This window comes from Macrobrachium rosenbergii, chromosome 39 (genome assembly GCF_040412425.1).
Source record: "Macrobrachium rosenbergii isolate ZJJX-2024 chromosome 39, ASM4041242v1, whole genome shotgun sequence".
Taxonomy (NCBI): Eukaryota; Metazoa; Arthropoda; class Malacostraca; order Decapoda; family Palaemonidae; genus Macrobrachium; species Macrobrachium rosenbergii.
Genome location: NC_089779.1, coordinates 2,192,330 through 2,208,391, shown reverse-complemented (window position 1 = coordinate 2,208,391; position 16,062 = coordinate 2,192,330). Strand labels below are relative to the sequence as shown.

Sequence of the window (16,062 nt, the reverse complement as noted above, 5' to 3'; positions counted from 1 at the left end):
GATCGAGCGACTTTCCGGCCGGCCAATGAAGAATTAGAGGAAATTATTTCTGGTGACAGAAATTCATTTCTTGGTATAATAATGTGGTTCGGATTCCACAATAAGCTGTAGGTCCCGTCGCTAGGTAACCAACTGGTTCTCAGCCACGTAAAATAAGTCTAATCCTTCGGGCCAGCCCTAGGAGAGCTGTTCTTCAGCTCAGTGGTCTGGTTAAACTAAGGTATACTTAACTTATGCCGCATGGGGTCTGGACCATTGGCAAGCCCGTACGTCTAGTAACATGCTTGAGGAAATAAGAGGCCGTGTAGAAGGCTGCTCTTCCAACCAACTAGATCTAGAAGCTAAACGTGTTGGTCAGCTTAATGCTAACGCCGACCCCTGCCGTGGAGCGGTCCCTAAGCGGGTCATGAGTAAGGTGGTGCGAACCCGTGGGCGTTCCGGCACATCTTCTCGCCAGTGGCATCCGATATACTTTGCTGCATTCCCACAGAAACGTTTTGGATATTGTAGACCCAAGAATCGGTCAATCCGGTCAGTATTTCATCCAGTTCCATTTTAAAAAGACGTGCGCATGAGAGAGAGAGAGAGAGAGAGAGAGAGAGAGAGAGAGAGAGAGAGAGAGAGAGAGAGAGAGATCTGGAAATCTTTCGCGAATCTTTCATCTTTTTAGCGTCCTGAACGGGAAGATATATTCAATACCTGGCCAAATTTAGGGCATTTTGCCTCTACAACTATAACATCCATGTCAATGTCAAAGAGGTAAAAAAATTCGTGAACCAGAGTGGGGTTTTAATTTCTCCAAAAATGAGAATAAAATCACCGTTAATAAATACAAATAGGATCCTCACACAATGATGCCAATCGACAGTTTTTATAACCAATGTTCTATGGTGGCAACATTGACGAATAATAAAAACGAAACAAATCAAGTTCAGAAGTTAACGCAACCAAAATCAACAAATTACATGCACGGATGAACAAAGGAATAGGGCTATGATTATTACAACTTCCTCTTCTTGACAAGTCATCATCACTGACTCCAATCCCGGGCGATGCAGTGTCTTCGTCAAGTTCAGCTACCCAGATCTTCATCATATTCTGATCTGTGCTACGATTAAATATGCTAAAGGGAACATTGCGATAAATAGTGAGAAAAGTGAAGGCTGCAAAAAGAATAATACTAAAATCTATGTGAAAAGAATACTGACAATGTGGAGTTTATAAATATCCCTCAAAAACTTCATTTCATTTGATTTATGCATCGACTAAGCGAACAAAACCAAGAAACAGGAAAACCCTTGGAAGAAAATGGGGTGTGGGGGAATGGAAAAATGCCACGTGAAAGATTATAAGGAGTATCGGGGAAAAATCCCAAACGGTTATTAGGAAAGTGGTGCAGTAGGAGTCAAAATAAAAATGAAAGATCTTGAGGGATTTTCTAACAAGAAAATGATAAGCTAGGGTATACGAGGCGATGAAAGGAAACAACACTAAAGAGGATACCACCGACGAAAACAGAGAATTAAGAGGAAACGATAAAGGGGAGAAACAATACCGATGAGAAAATGCAGAATGATCGTCCGGGGGCGGGGAGGGGGGGTTTGTTAACAGGAGGCGGGCTCCATCCTAGCAACGTAACAAATTTACTTCCTCGGGGCTCAGCCAGATGAGAGATTTCTCCCCAGGTCCCGCCATCATCACAGTCATTAACGATTACTTCTCTAACGAGATGCAGAACGAAAAGCAGGAAAAACAACCAAAACATAAAAAAAAAAAAAACAAAATCAACGGCCAGTAGGAAGACAACAAAAACATCAACTACGAATGCAACGGACGGCAAGGAGACAAAGAATGAACAACAACAAATACAGCAGATATTTTGAGAAAAAAAAAAAACATCAATAGCATGCAAAGAAAATTATAAATACAGCAACAACACCCTTTCGGGTGAAATGCTGCACAATAACATTACAGAGCAGTTCTCGCAACACTTCGATATTTTATAATAAAGAGAAAAGGAGAGGTTTATTACATTTTAATTAGTGTACAATTACCATAAAATTTTCTCATTACAATAAGTCAAACGGATTCTTCCCCATTCGAAAAAGAAATAGTTTCAAATCAAACGGAGTCTTTGTCCTATTCTGAAACACTGAACGATTTCAAAGTAAAGGAAAAACAACTATTAATATAATTATTTCACAAACACACACACACACACACACAAGAAAGAGAGAGAGAGAGAGAGAGAGAGAGAGAGAGAGAGAGAGAGAGAGAGAGAGAGAGAGAGAGAGAGAGGGTAGCAGCAGCAGCCGGGGAAGGTTAAAAGCCATCCAGCTAAATGTTGAAAAATGAGGGAAAGTAGAGCCGCTGTTAAAAAGAGGGGAGAGTAAACAGGACTGAAGAAGAAGCTGAGGGGAAAGGCACAATGACGGAGTACCCGAGGGGGCCAGAAAAGTGTTTACAAAAGAACAGTGACACATTCTCAGACGAGGAAAGGGACGTGTTTAACCATTTAAAAAAGAATACCAAGGAGTGCCAGAGAGAGAGAGAGAGAGAGAGAGAGAGAGAGAGAGAGAGAGAGAGAGAGAGAGAGAGAGAGAGAGAGAGTTACATAGTTCCAGACACAAAGTATATTCATATATCTATTATATATATATATATATATATATATATATATATATATATATATATATATATATATATATATATACATATATATACACACTGAAAGAAAAATACTTATCTGCATATTAACGCAACTTAAATGCATGAATATTATATATTTAAGAGAGAGAGAGAGAGAGAGAGAGAGAGAGAGACTCTGCAAAGGGAATACATCTAAAACAGAAGAACGGTGGGAGGGTAATTACAAAAGAACAATGAAAATAGAAGGGAGATAATGAGAGAGAAGGAGAACATAATAATTATCGAAAGGAAGGAAACGATAACAAATGACAGGAAATAAACGAAGAGGGGGGGGGGGAAAGAGACGGTGATAAAACAGTGCGACGAAGGAAGAAATATTAAAAGAATCTAGGGTTCTCATATGATGAGTTTTTAACAAAAGGAAATTAAAATGTCGAGTGGGACATTACAATGAAGAATCTAAAATGTAAGAAATAAAATAAATAAAAAACTTTTTCTGAATAAATCTTGAATCCAAGTAATAAAACGGCATGAAAAAAAAAAGGACATATCTCGTATATAGCAACATGCCAATAAGCAGCATTAAACGGCATCCTCTACCTAGTAAAAATGTACTGAAAGCTACCCTGATGTCTTGAAATACGAAATACGTTTGAAAGGAGACAGAGGCAACAAGACAACAGTTTGCGACTACAGATTCCGATTACTGAATAATAAGAATAAAAATGTAAGAGGTTGAGAAAGAATATTGCAAGCGAACAAAAATTCCTTGAGTACCAGATGAAGTGCAAATTAATGGATGAACAGAGATGAACAGTACATGAATGCTATGATCTCAATCTTGCACATGCACACAAACAAACATACGTATAAGGTATATATTTGGCTTCTATAGAAATCCGAACCGCTTGACAGACCCAGACAAAATTTTGCACACGGCCTCTGTGTCACCCCAGAAAGGTTTTTGACTCACAATCAAACCCTTACCCCGCGACAGACAAACGCAGACAAAACAAATGTAATTTTCGTTTTTACAGACAAACGCAGACAAAACAAATGTAATTTTCGTTTTTACGTCACCTTTTTTTCAGTGTTACTGGGTTGATTCTCATTTTTCTCCTGACGTTCCACCTTTTATTCCGTGCGCCGTCAGACGTATGGGTAACCTACAACAATAAACCCAAATCCCCTATAACATGAATGTTTTATCAGAATTTATGAATTTTGATCATAATTTATGATATTTATCAATACAAGTGTTAAACATATACCTCACTGCTTGGTTGTATTGCTAAATTAAATATTTTTGGCTTCATTACAAAACATATTTCACAGCTATAAAACAATGAACCCAAACCAGCAGGTCCAAAGATTTTATCCCTAGGCACATACACATGCCAGTTGCATTCCTTGTCTGCGCATGCGTAGTAGCTGCTAGCTCAACAAGATGTGCAAGATGTTTGATTACAGCATTTCTTTTTCTTTATTTGTTCAAATGTGAATTTTCTCATTAATTCGACCGTTTCTTCTTCGTTTTTACCTTCGGAATTTGTTATAGCGACTTCTTGTTTATGGGACTTTTGCAGAAACAGAGACCTCCCCTCCCACACACACGCAAACACAGACACACCAGAGTGCGAATTGTAGAAATACAGTATTTTTCATATTTTTTATTTATTGTCTTTGTTCAGTGGAGACGCTTTTTATTCTCTTCTTATAGAGGAATGTAACTTCCCCTCCCACTTTCCTCCCCCCTCTATCTTTCCCTCACCCTCCCCTCCCCCTTCCCCTTCCACTCCCATTCACCCTTCCCCTCCACCTCTCCCTTCTCCCTCCCTTTTCCATCTCCCTATACTGTCATTCCAGAGTTTCTGGCAGTGCCAGGTTGGTCGGTGTATATTTATATATATATATATATATATATATATATATATATATATATATATATATATATATATATATATATATATATATATATATATATATATATATATATAATGTGTGTGGGAACGAACATACATACACTAGTTAAAACGACAACGGAGAATGAGGGAAAACCTTTAATGAAACAGTAAACACCATTCAAACAACCATGCAAAAAATCAAATACTTCAATATGACCACACGACAGAAAAAAAGGGGAAGCGAAAGAATGACGTCGTCAAACAAATGCATGAAAAAATGCTGTCGACAAAATAAAAATCAAAAGGCTTAAAAAAAAAAAAAAGGGGGGAAAGAAATTTTCCGTTAAAAAGTGCTGGTCCCTTTGCTCGAGCTTCCGCCTTCATTGTTTCCAGACTTGAAACGAAATGTTTCGCAATCGGACGCCTTTTGTCGAAATGCTTCGTGCTCGCCCGACTTTTGGGTCCACATGCAGTAGTAGCTCTATAACTCTCTCTATCTCTCTCTCACTCTATAACTCTGAGTTATAGGAACTACTTTCCAAAACTTGCCTGCTACTTTGCTGATATTGGTGGAAAACGACACGCTAAGTGAACACTGCAAGGATGGTTCATATTTTGCTCTTAAAAACTGAATTTATAAACCCAAACTCCCTCCCCTAAAAGAGAGAGAGAGAGAGAGAGAGAGAGAGAGAGAGAGAGAGAGAGAGAGAGAGAGAGAGAGAGAGAGAGAGAGAGAGAGAGAGAGAGAGAGGTTCTCTAAAGATTGAAGAGAAATATATTGGAAAACGATCAATCACAAGGAGGAGCATATTATATATATATATATATATATATATATATATATATATATATATATATATATATATATATATATATATATATATATATATAAGAATCACCTAGATATGGAACGTGATGAATGTATAAATAAGTGAAACAATGGAGTGGTTGCTAGGCCTTTCGACACGACGGTCCCCTACGAGCAGACTGACGAGAAATATAAGAGTGAGTTTACAAGAAAGCTCGTATAATTGACAGATGACGTACAGATATCCCAGAGGATCGGGATTATAAAGGAACAGGCGCACCTGGAATCCAACAAAGTTGAAGAATTACTGGACCGACCACAATAAAAGTAAACCTTTGAGAGGTTTTATAAGAGATTAGGCCCAACTGGCCCAAAGGCAGGGAGGAGTCAAAGGGAAAAGAGACTGAACACCAATAATGACCTTGGAGTGAATAAGCTGATTACATGTGTTTAAAAAAGTACTACACTTACTATATTCTCCTTTTGGTAAACAATAATAATTTTTGCATAATAAACATTTTCAAAAAAACTATTAAACACATAAATACACAGAAAATACACGTAAAGTAACTAATTAGTAATTAAGTCAGTGATTTTATCTCTGAGGCCATTCTTGAACATTTTACTAATACAGGGGTCCAAATGGCGCATGCCAGTGCTAAGGTTAAAATTACAGCTGGAAGTAAGATGTGCTGTATAATAGCGGATTCTAAAAAGATTTCTTGAAGGGAAATCTTTTGATCTGGCAATCACTGAACCACTCATTTGTTTCACGTTCTCTTCGTGGCATTTGCCTTTATATATATTATATATATATATATATATATATATATATATATATATATATATATATATATATATATATATATATATATATATATAGGCTATATACATATATACATACACACATGCATATATATATATATATGCATATAAGATGAACCATTTTCCCTAACGAATAAGTGGAACCCCACAAGAGGCAACACCGCAGCAATCACTATTATAATTATTCTTTAACTGCTGAGTCGTGGATGAACCTCCTGTGAGGAAACTTCCACAAAACTGGACTTCATAAACCTGAACGGCATGCTCCTCAGTAGCACGTCGAATACCCAAATATCCGCTTATAGTTCAAGCAAAATACCTTTCAATCAACCAGTGTGGCTACATGTGCAGAAAAACAAGAGACGTGTTTACCATGTGAAAATATACACATAACAGAAAATATACACATAACAACAGTTAAACACCAACACCCAGAGTCGGAGAAAAGTATCCCAACAAAAATCAACGTTCGGACAGAAACTTAACGTCGTGGAAACAAGCACAGAATCCTTCTGAGGAACTAACATCCGACCAAGAGTTTAGAAACAGCGAGGCCAAGTCTTATCACTAGATTTCCAGGAAGTGATATTGGCAAAGTGAAAAAAAAAGAGGCCTCGTTTCTGTGAAGTCAGAAAAGGGGGTGTTGCTGTGAATAGAGAGAGAGAGAGAGAGAGAGAGAGAGAGAGAGAGAGAGAGAGAGAGAGAGAGAGAGAGAGCTTTCCATCCAACCTTCCCTCCCAATTCCTTCTCTCTTCCTCAAAGATCGCCAGAGTAAACACGCTCTCTATGTGGCCAGCCAAGATTTCTAATTACAGCTCTGCGTGTGCGTCTGACGTGTCTAAGCCTGACCACGCATGCGTGCATTTGTCGGTGTACCATAATATGTTTGTGCATGTATCCAACTAAAGTTCTTAATTAGAGCTAGGTGTGTGTGTGTGTATGTTAATAAGCCCGTTAGACAGAATACGTTTGTGTATGTTTGTCGTGTCTATATCCAGATTAAATTCCTAATGACAGCTGTCAAAATATATATTTGGTTAGGTACCAAGCCAATGTTTCTAGCTGATATACCCCTCTGGACCGTAGTGATGGCATAAGCCAGGAGTCGAATTTGTGTTCGCTGTTGTATTTACATGCATAGAGCCAACTGGGCTTCTAAAATACAGTAATACGTGTATGCGTGACTATACGCATGTGTGTGCGTGTGCGGGGGCGCGCGTCCCCCTTCGTCAATTCATCACCCTACAACAATCTCATCAAATTATTTTTCCTTACTTAAGCTAATCACTTCCACGAACTCTGTTATCAAACACTCTCCTTCTGGTGGACATTTCCCACCTATATCACGCTCGCCTCCCCGCATCTCCTTTTTTTTATCGTCATTCTCCCTCATTTCCTCCCCTTCATTTTCCCCCCGTCTAACAATTACCCCGTCTGTCCCTTTCACACCTACCTGACAAGACTGCTCCCCCCGCCCCCCATTCTATAGCCCGTGCCCTCCTCTCTATTTGTTGAGGAAGGGGGAGGGGGGCGGGGCGGTGCGAGGTCGTTCGCATTCTGCCTAACGGATGGAGTGCATTCACCATTTTTTTAATCAACCTTTCTTCCTCCCTTCCAATATGAACTCTCTCTCTCTCTCTCTCTCTCTCTCTCTCTCTCTCTCTCTCTCTCTCTCTCTCTCTCTCTTTTTATGTATATATATATGTGTATATATATATATATATATATATATATATATATATATATATATATATATATATATATATATATATATACAGTATATTTAAACTTCTAGATGCGATGCTCAAAGCGGGGGTCAGCCATAGCGACGTCTGAAAGATAAAAGCTGAAAGCACAACAATTCTACATTTCATCAAAATTTCAGATTATCTTTGAAGACGGGAAACGGGGATCGGTATAACTTTCAGCCCTCTTAGTTAACGGAAAAGTACATAGATAAGAGATTGTATTGGTCTGCCAGTAATTAACTTGCGCAGTACAACATATACAAAATACAAACACCAATATATATAAAAAAAAAATGAATTAGAATGCGAGACATAACAGTATACCAAAAAATTTAAATAAAACGTCTTTTCTGACATCTTTGGTCCAATTGTACTTAATCACCAAATCAGAAGTAAAAATTACATTGAAAAGTGAACCAAGACAGATGCAGGATATATATACATATATATATATATATATATATATATATATATATATATATATATATATATTAGGGTTTCTTTACTTTATTTCTTATTCCCAAGAACCAAAAAAATAATAAGACGAATAAACTGTCACAGAGAACTCTGCTTCTTAAGATATACAGTAGCTCTTTCACTACAAGCTGTAGGTCCCGTTGCTAAGTAACCAACTGGTTCTTAGCCACGTAAAATAAGTCTAATCCTTCGGGCCAGCCCTCTCTAGGAGAGCTGTTAATCAGCTCAGTGGTCTGGCAAAACTAAAGTATACTTAACGTTTTTTCTCTATACACAGAAAACACCAAAGAAGTTTACAACAGAGATCATGTACCCAAGTGGACGGCCAGAGAGGAAGTCTGCATGTCGAGCAACGTACCTTTGCTTTTAGTACGCCAAGGCTTTTTACCCAAGGCCGCCCGAGAAAGAGAAGGCTTCTTACTAAGCGGAAGAAAGAGGTAATCACTACAATAGGTTTTATTGTCATTCCAAGGACTCCCGTATATGCTGGTTTCACGTCCTTCACGGAAGTCTACAAAGAGAGAGAGAGAGAGAGAGAGAGAGAGAGAGAGAGAGAGAGAGAGAGAGAGAGAGAGAGAAAAGGCTTTATGAAAGAGCAGTTGGAAAGAGTTTAAAGGACAAAACTTATGTGGATAAAATAGTCGATAAAAATTAAAAAAAAAAGAGAGAGAATAAAAAAAAGAGAGAGAGAAAAGGCGAGAAATTGATCAGTGTCTAAAAGGTTTAAGAGAGAGGAGAGAGAAAGAGCGCCAACAGAACAAAAAAGGACAAAGAAAAACGATTACCACTACTCATTCATTACTCGTAGGAATTCAAGGTTTTGCTAATTAAAACCAAAGTAAGAGTTTAGATATTTTCAAAACTGTTATAGTGACGAAGCTCATCATAGCTCAAGACGCTGACCATGAGAGAGAGAGAGAGAGAGAGAGAGAGAGAGAGAGAAAGGATGGGGGCTCGGGAGAGTCGGGAAGAACCAAGGATGGAGAAACGACCTTGCAACATCGACTTGCGGTACTCCAGCGCCATGTATTAGAACGAGGTGTGATATGCCGACAGGCATAAGCCGTTCTCTCTCTCTCTCTCTCTCTCTCTCTCACTTCCTCTCTCCTTCTCCTCCTCCTCCTTTTCCGAGAGCAGGTGTCTTTATTCCCAATTCTCAAAACATCGATTTCTGCAGGAGACGTGCGATGGAGCCTTTTGTCTAAGGACCGGCATGCGACTGTCATGCATGTCACTCTTGCGTGTCCCTTCCAGAGAGTTATAAAAAAAAATCTCTAATTTTTTTCACGACAAGCAAAGGTAGATAGATGACTTATCTGAGAAATCGACATCGAAAATGACAGAGAAGGCGTGCTGGATCAGAACAGGTTAAAGCTACATCACAATTTTTTTTTTAGCAATAACAGACGTATTTAGATGGTAGGACACTGTATAGGATTATGAAAAACGGTTTAAACTAAAAGATGAATCGAGTCCAGAGAATCTTTGATCTTTCTGTCCCTTAAAGTTCGATTTTGCTACCGGCATTCCCCCGCAAGTACGCCAATGTTAATGTGAAAGCACAGAAAAAAAAAAAATTATCGACCTCAAGCTTAATTACCGACACATCAGTCCTTTTAACCATCACTGCGGACGAAGACATGGGTATCGCAGCCTCACTCCCAAAAATCTGTTGGTGATGCGTACGACCACTTTTATGAAACACAGAACGAAAGATCTGGCGTCGGGTTTCTCGGCAGCGCAGAGAATGGCACAGATATATTCTAATGTACACCACGACTGACGCTGTGGGATTCCAGACGACGCGGAATTCCTGGAATTAGGTTGATTTGCAAATGTTCGCAGCATCTCATTTCAGATCCAATACTTCTGCATCATACACGATGGAGAAATATATATATATATATATATATATATATATATATATATATATATATATATATATATATATATATATATATATATATATATATATATATATGTGTGTGTGTGTGTGTGTGTGTGTGTGTGTGTGTGTGTGTGTGTGTGTGTGTGTGTGTGTGTGTGTGTGTGTGTGTGTGTGTGTGTGTGTGTGTGTGTGTGTGTCTGCATCAACAAAAGCTGTTGATATGAAATGAGATTTTAGATATTTTAGTCACATTTTTTTTTTTGCATTCTGATTCAGAATTTTTTTTTTAAAGTTTATTCATTTTTGTATTTTATTTCAGCAGATCTGACAGCAGAAACAATGTTCCCCACGCATCCTGTTGCCTGCGAAAAATGGAGATATTTTCATGAAACTTTTTATCGGTATATTTGCGGTATATGCAGACTACAGAATTACTGGATGTAAAATTTGTTAGAATTATACACTGGGAGAATAAATTTTGCAAACAATATTTTTTTTATAAACTATGTTATGTTTGGATACTTTCGATTGCATTACTCGCCCTAATTTCTCTTTCGCTGCTTGTAGTACTGGACTCTTTAGATAAGGTAAGGAAACCAAAGTGCAATCTGAAGTAGGAAGACATTCAAATGCGGAAGATAAGCACAAAGGCTGGTGATCAAGGCTAGCGAGGAGATATTACCGTCCCTGACGCAAGTCTGGAAATCGTGGAAAGGAAAAAGGGTTGACTACGGATGTGAGGCCACCGCTCATCTGTCCCCGAAAATTAACATTCACTGACGAGTGATCGTGGCAACCTTGTGAGAGAAAAGTGCTCAAGGAAGCACACGAGAAAGAATGACAAACGAATGCTTATGAGAGAGACGAGAGCGAGAAACAAATGAATGCAGAGAGAGAGAGAGAGAGATAACGGCGATCCTATTGTCCTGAAGCATCGTATTATTGGACTGGGCCCCGATTTTTTTTTTTAAACTGTTGAATAACTGATGAAATTCAATACTTTTTATACGAAAGTTGTACCGTTAAACAAGATAACCTACCTTTTGATAAATGCTGACCGAAAACTACGTAAGATTTTCCGTTAGGCTGAGCCTTTCCTAACTACTTATTATCTACCCTCCATCATTGCTGCCTCCGACCGGCCAATGAAGAACAAGAGGAATTTATTTCTGGTGATAGAAATTCATTTCTCGCTATACTGTGGTTCGGATTCCACAATAAGCTGTAGGTCCCGTTGCTAGGTAACCAATCGGTTCTTAGCCACGTAAAATAAGTCTAATCCTTCGGGCCAGCTCTAGGAGCTGTTAAGCAGTTCAGTGGTCTGGTACAATAAGTCAACAGTTTAAGTATATATAGAAGTAAGGATATCACGATGGAATGTTCTACAGATATTGCGAATTTTTACACACACACACACACACTCACCACAATTAGCCTAGAGGTCAGTAACTGTCTATCCTTGTTTCCAAAACAGATTATAAATCGGATCGTGGCCGGTGCAGAAGCCCTCATCAATTACAATTCCCCTTTGATGTAAGTTAATACCAGGGTACAGTGAATTCGATATTAAACGGTCTTTAATATTTGTGAATATGAATAAAATCACGCCTGTATAAGTAGCAACACATTACATATATATATACATATATACATACATATATATATAATATATATATAATATATATATATATATATATATATATATATATATATATATATATATATATATATATATATATATATATATATATATATGTGTGTGTAAAAACGAGAGATTTGATTAAAGAAACATTTTTCTTTCCGACCCGGCCTTCCATCAAAGGTCAGCCGGCAACTTAATATTTCATAGGGCATCGCTAAAAACTCGAATATTTTTTCTGTTTTAGGGAAAAGATTTTTTCTTTCTTTTATCGGGCTATAAAAGGAAGTCCCGATGCGTTCCATAAATTACAAAAAAGTACGAAATTTAAAAAAAAGATGTAAAAAGCATTGACCAAAGTTCGAGAAAACATTTTGTCGATTTTCACGTTCAGTGAAATCGTCATCATTATCATCATCTTTTTATTATTATTATTATTATTATTATTATTATTATTATTATTATTATTGAAAAAGCAAGCGTCTATATGACATAAATGTGCATAAGTAGATCTCCCTATCCTAACCATCGTACATAAAATGTTCTTAAATGAGCAGAGAGGCTAATTATCAGATATAGACAGCTAAACACATTCAAAATTTTCAATCATACTTGAAAGAAACAAGTCTATTACTTGTCTTTAGCAAAATATTTTAATCGCTCTGAACACCTTACTTTCTGTCATATATCCTCTACAAACTCCACTTCACCTCAGGGATGATTTCGTCGCGGCATTTTCAAGGTTCCTGTATTTCGTTTGGAGTTTTTTCTCTGTAATCTTAACCTTCAGGGGTGACTGTTTCGTGACAAAACCTTGATCGACACATCCTCTCGCTTATCTAACCTCCGCTGTTCTTCAAAGATCAGTCCTTCTGTCATGTCGTACTTTCTCAGTCAAAACCCTACCCTACACCTCTCCAGGTATACCGAGTAATTACAACCTATATTTATTAAGGACCCATTCAACACCCGTCTCCTTATATACTTTGGAGACTTTCCTTCACCAAGAAATAGCTTACAAATCGAGGTCAGCCACTAAATCGGGCTTTCACCAAAATAAAACAGCTTCTCCCTTGGAATTCCATGAACTCCTCAACAGTGAGTCTTTTGTCCTCAACGAACACTTCCAAGAGCCTTTCTACCTATACACATACATATACATACATACATACATACATATGTATACATAAACATATATTTCATATATATACTACTTACATAAACACACACACACACAGATTTGGTTTGGTTTCCAGATTATAATACGTTAGGCTTCCTATGCCTATCTCAGTTTCAGTAGATTCCACTGATAAAGCATATTGCTGCTAACTCAGTTTTCGTCTGAACAACTGAAGCAAGCTTTCGGTAGGCTATCTGCAAATCGCCATGCATTCATGCAGGCTTACCGAACTTACGGTTTATCTGATAACTCATTGCTGTTTCTTACAATTAACAACCATTAACTATTTCACGCGCAAATGATAAATTGTGACTTTCTTAAGAAAAACTACGATAAATTTTGATTCATCCTTCACAATTTGGAAAAGAATGTCTTCTGAAAGTATACCAAGAAATGTGACGTTTTGAAGCAGGCAGAGGCGATGTCCGAAACTGGAAAAATCACACCTTTACTTCATTCAAATTTGCTGCATTTATACATAAAAATGAGGCGAGTTTGTGAACCTTCTTTTACTAATTTACAATATAATGTACCTCCGAATTATCTTTCACTTATCAACTAATGGCATTAACTCAGGAGGAGTATGAAGAGGAGGAGGAGGAGGAGGAGGAGGAGGAGGAGGAGGAGGAGGAGGAGGAGGAGGAGGAGGAGGAGGAGGAGGAGGAGGAGGGGGAGGAGGAGGAGGAAGAGGAGGAGGAGGTAGAACAGCAAAATTGTGTGATTTTCATAAGCAAAATAAATTACGCTTTTGAGCAACAAACACTTAAATGTCGGTAGGACTCAGTCAGCTCTCATTTGGCAGCAAATTGGTGATGATGACGAAAATGGTGCATGATCGCAAGGGTCGTATTTTATAATTAGCCAATACGATAATGCATGCAATATAATAAACAATAAATAAACAGTTTCGTTAAAACTATCTCAAATACAGCTGTACTGTCTGACCTTTGCAAATGCAAATCTCACTCTCACCTTGACATTTGGACCTGAAACTCGCGTAGTAGTTGGGGGTAACGTTAACACGCGTTGGGTGGGGCTACGATATGATTTTAGGCCAACTGCACCCTCCGGAACCAGCGTTATGAGAATAGCAGTCGGGGATAAAAAAAAAAAAAAAAAAATTCTCCTTCGGTAACATATATGAAAATATATTATTTCCGAGTAGAGCGAATTGGATATTGAAGGACGTTTGTAGCTTACTGATTGTATATGAATCACGGTGATGTGATAAAAAGTCATATATATATATATATATATATATATATATATATATATATATATATATATATATATATATATATATATATATATATATATATATATATATATTTTGGTCACAAACGACGACTTTTTTATTATTTTCACAGATAATAAGCCACAATATTTGTTTAATATCCAATTCACTATGTCTCGGGAATGACTTAATCCCAAGAGAATTACCAGTGATGATTGCCTCGTCACCAGTGGGATTCAAACTGCCCCCCGCCTGTGAATGGGTACCATTATGAGATTGGAGTTACAGAACGGGCATACGGGCAGCTACCCCACCCCAAAAAGGCCCGCACACAATCGGAAAGCAACAGATCCTGGTAAAACCCGTCTAGTGGGAAAAAAGGCGAATGTGAAAAAAATGTGTTGAGGGCACATACGACACAGAAATATAAACAAAAGTAACACTTCACGAAAATAATCGAAAAAAATTCCTGGCATAATTCTCAACGGCCGAATTCCGCACACAATAATAATCACGGAATCTACGAATACCAGACGCAGCGCTTACAAAAAAACCCGCCCACTTCCATAAGTTTCTTTCCCATGAAAATGTTCGCCATTATGCATCGTGGGAGGAAAGCGGGCATTCACGCTGAGCACTGGAGCCCACTTCAAGGGAACCGTCGCGCGGGGCCACTGAACGAAAAGTTGAGGGAATCATAAGACAATATAGAAGCCGATTCAAAACTCGTCGTCCGCCCAGTGATCGTATAAATCTAATAATGACGGCGATCATGATGATCCTCCCGTCAAATAATTGAATTTAGAGCATTATTAATTTCCATATCACATTTCTTTAATAGCATTACGGCGCGGGCAGGTGCCTGGGACGGGCTTTGGAAGAGGCGCGCTCTCATCGACCGTCATGTTTTAGGATGTAAAGTAATTAATATGCACATACATACATATACTATCACACACGCTCGTGTGCACAGATACAGACACAGGCGTAAAACAGACACACACACACACACACACACACACACATATATATATATATATATATATATATATATATATATATATATATATATATATATATATATATGTATGTGTGTGTATAACTAAATCACGAAAATATGGAACGTGATGAATATATAAATAAAGAGAAAATTCACGTGGATTTTGTCTTAATATATATATATATATATATATATATATATATATATATATATATATATATATATATATATATATATATATATATGTGTGTGTGTGTGTGTGTGTGTGTACATAAATATGTATGTACGTATTTTTGTTTGAATGTGTGTATGTGTAAGTAAAATTGTGTTTACTTCAAGCACTGTCATTAATGCTAGAGATGGCAACCCTACTACTTCACGGGGAATCATACGTACAAGAAATAATGTAACAGCCAGTGATGAACAAACGGGTCAATCAATGAAATAAAATGTCCGTGTAGAATAGCGATTCCTGTTTTATTAAAACCGTGTAACGTATTCCGGACAGATTACTCGCCACAGATAGACAACCGAAGGAAAAATTAATAACAACCCTTTCTCTCACATTCAGCGGGAAAGGTACACCATTTAGTACGGAATCAGACACGAAAAGTTCACGTTCTTCCGCGTCCAAATCGTGACGGACTCCGTCATTCACGGGGCCATTCAACATGGATGTCTCATGACTGAGTCAAGACTCGCTGATGTTG

At 37.8% G+C, this 16,062-nt stretch overlaps 1 protein-coding gene across 12 annotated transcripts in view; it reads right to left on the bottom strand.

Annotated features, from left to right (window-relative positions):
* The window catches only part of LOC136825636 (cell adhesion molecule Dscam1-like), a 483,321-nt gene that overhangs the window by 214,124 nt on the left and 253,135 nt on the right, over positions 1-16,062 (bottom strand). The gene's annotated exons all lie outside the window — the stretch shown is intronic.